At 39.5% G+C, this 3,546-nt stretch overlaps 1 long non-coding RNA gene across 1 annotated transcript in view; it reads left to right on the forward strand.

Moving 5' to 3' along the window:
- Positions 1 to 1,158, forward strand: part of LOC115948525 — a 4,375-nt gene extending 3,217 nt beyond the window's left edge. Inside the window, exon 3 of the long non-coding RNA XR_004082343.1 lies at positions 1,113 to 1,158. This is a non-coding gene — a long non-coding RNA (uncharacterized LOC115948525). The remainder of the gene's footprint in view (positions 1 to 1,112) is intronic.
- The last annotated feature ends 2,388 nt before the right edge of the window (positions 1,159 to 3,546 follow it).

A 3,546-nucleotide genomic window follows, 5' to 3' on the forward strand; every position in this document is an offset into this window, starting at 1 on the left:
CGGCTGCCCAGCCCGCGCCAGCTGCGCTCCCGAGCGGGAACGTTCCGGGCCGAGCCGCGGGCACAAGAAGCGCCCTCAAATGCAGCGGCACAGCCCGATTACAGCCCTGCAAACACTGCCGGAGCTGCAGCTTCCTGCAACTGAACCCCGACACTGCAGCAACAGGGCGTGTTCACCTCACCTTAAACCAATACAATGGCAAATAAATGTGTTCTCCCCTTATTCCCTTCAATTTAATCCCCTAAATTAGCAGAAAAGAAGTGGGTTTTTTTTCAAACTCTCAAACGATGGGGAAAGGAGGATTTTTACTCAATTCAAACCCTTACAAAGCAGGGATAACAGGGCTTGTCATGAGCTATTTGAAATTTTAGCATACGAAGAATGCTTTTTCCCTAGAGTTTGACTCATTCTTAGTTCTGAAAGTCTGTGTGTTTGAACAGTCTTACTAAAGACAAATTTCTTACATAAACAGCTCATGTAGACATATAGAAAAGTTCATGCCTGCATGTCCAGCTTATGTTTATGATTAGATCCTGTCTCTGAGGAACTGCTCACTGTATTTCTAAGTTGTTTTCAAATGTGATATCCTGGTGTCTTAACTGTAGAGGGTGAGAAATACCTTCAACGTTTTCTTTCACACTCTAAACAAAACTAAATTCAAAACAACTCTGAGAGAGTGATGAATTAAAAGTGAGATGTTTAATTTAGTCTGGGCTTCAGTTCATTTTGTTCTTAGTCCATTATTTATAAGAGGTTTTATATTTTACTGTAAGCTCTCAGTGTTTGAGGTCACCATTTTTCTGCTAAACCATCTATTGAATGAAGAAAAAATCTTCTATATACTGTTCCCATTCCTCATATTTATCTAAACTTATTCTTTGTTTCTCTTGTTCACTGCTTTCCCGGCCTTTTTTTCTTTTGGTGGATGGCCTAGCAAAATACATCAATTTTATGAGTTCCAAATAGAAAGAGGTTGAAGAAAAACAGTTGAGTAATAGTTATAGGTGCAAAGACTACTTCAAAATTACAAAATATTAGACTAATCTGCTTTGCATGAAGGACTAATTAATTAATCCATTCCTAACATATGCTTTTGCATTTTTATTTCTTAGAGGGTAAAACATGCAGTAACAGGTTTTTAAACTTGAGAACCCCATTTCTTGGATGCCATGTAGAACTGGACCTGTCAGGACCCTGGGACGATGAGCTTGCTGCAGAGAAGGACTTTTCCTTTCCCCTCATCCACGTGGGGGAGCACCAGGTCTGGATATTCTCCTGAGTTGGAGCCACTTCTGGTTTGTAAGTGCCTTCAGAACACCCTGACCAGTGAATATTTTGTCCTAAACTAAGAGGAAACAGAGCTCCTAGCAACGGATCCTCTCTAGCTGTTTGCTGTTCATATTTTCAGGCTGTACCTGCATATTCTAAGCTGGCTACACTGTAACTGTAATTTATTGTGGCTATTGGAGTGAAAATGCAGAAACTGGAGCCAGCAGAAATTGATGTAGAAGGCACTTTACTTGTAGAAGCTACTTTGCTAGGGTGGATAGTATTTCTGGGGTTTTTTTGAGCTCTTATTTTCTTCCTTTGTCTAGATGAAGGTACATCTGCCCCTCCTGTTATGCTACTCCCAATTCCTGTGGAAAAATGAGACGATTTTTGCTTTCTTCCTTGGAGAATCCTTTAACCATGAGGAGGTTATGGAGGAGGTAAGCACCATCACTCCTCTCTTCCTCTGCACATCTTTAGAAGAAAAGTGTTAATCCTGGTCTTGTTTGGAGCAGAAATTGTGGGATTGTGCTCATCGGGTGTTCTCTGGACTCTGCACACAGTGTCACCCTTTGTGATACTACACTGAGGGTTTGACAGACCACTTGTAGGTGTTTCCATGTTCTTGATGTGTTTTGGACACTAAGTTCCCCCTCAGTGTTGTAGGAGTGAACATTTCACTGGAGCTTAGACTAAAAGATAGACTAAAAGACGTGACTAAAAGATACAGACCTAAACTCTCAGATTCATTAATGGAATTGGATGCCATGAGTTTCTCTGAAAATCACTGCCCTCAGCCATTTTGGGTTCTTCCTTGGCGACACACATTTTACATGATGTGCTGCTTTTGGACCTGTATCTCTTCACTGACAGCAGTGGGGGGAATCACTGCACAGAGCAGGACTGGGTCTGGGTGAAGCTAGGACTGCATTCAACTGCTGCCCAGTACCTGCCAGATATTCTCATGCCCAGTCTCCACAAGGCACTGCTGTAGCATGTGGGATTTGCCTGTTCTAGGCTACAAGAAGCTGAGGGCTGTTTATAATTACTTTCTAATTTACAGTGCATAACATGGTTTGGCTTTAAGCATAAAGAGAAAAAAGAAGAGTTTTTTAATTGCAATTGGAGCAAATCATAGTATGGAAGTTGCTGGCAGTACACCTTCTGGTGTAGAGAAGTCTTATATGCAGTGATTTAGAGAGTACATTAATCACAAAGTCTTAGAAGTTAATATTAACTCAATTAGACTGAAATCACCCTTCTATTTTATTTTTGGAAATTCATTAAATAAGAATGTTTGTGCTCATGTTCAGTTGCATCAACTGTCTTATAATCCATTTGCTTGCATCTTTTTCTTTCTACAAGTCCATGACACCTACAAATTATTTAAGAGAGCAGTCATGTCTATAGTTAAAACACTGTCTAAATCCTTAACAGGATTGAAAAAACTCACTCTGGTAGCAGCATCCCATTTTTGCCTCAAGATGTGCAACTAATTGCTTTCTGGTTTTCTTCGTGGTTTTTAATGCAATTTTCTCTTTTTTAATCTTTATTTTGTTGATTATTTATGACTCTCATGAGCAGATGTTGCATTTTATGTTCTTAAATAGTTATGTCAGTGTATTCACATAGCTAAAAAAAAATCTGGCCTACAATTGTCAATATCGCTATCTTGGTGAGCAGTTTGATTTTTTTTTATCAACCTTTAATTTGCATTTAAGATACTGCGTAAACATTGATATGGTTTTGATATGTTATCACTTATGAAAGGTTCTTGTCCCACCAAAAAAAAAAAAGCCAAACCAAAATGAAAAAAGTCTTGTGGCAAGATAAGATATCCGCTGACACAGAAAAGCATAATTGCTTGTCAGTCACTGCATTGTTTCTCAACATCTGTTCTGGGTTTGAACACCTGTATGTCCAACAAACACCAAGAACTTTCATTATTCCACAGCTGTTTTGAACAGAAAAATGGCTTTTAGTGACATTTCAAGTGCAATAATCCTATTTGCATTGGTACGCATAGCTCGCATGGTGTTTCACTTGTTTTCTGTCCAAAATTACATTCCTTTTGCAAAGTTTAGCTTTGGAAATGGAAAAATACAAGGGTTTCAAATGCCATTCACAGACTTCAAACTAACATCTACCTTAGAGCTCTTGGGGAATTGGAAGTGGAGCTGAGCTGTGAGTGCTTGAGTTGTGGTTGCTGTTGCTGAAGTGGAGGGTTTAGCTCACTCAATCCTTAGTGCATCTGCCAAAAAGCTGTTATGACAACTT

This window comes from Geospiza fortis, unplaced genomic scaffold, assembly GCF_000277835.1.
Source record: "Geospiza fortis unplaced genomic scaffold, GeoFor_1.0 scaffold5, whole genome shotgun sequence".
Lineage (NCBI taxonomy): Eukaryota > Metazoa > Chordata > Aves > Passeriformes > Thraupidae > Geospiza > Geospiza fortis.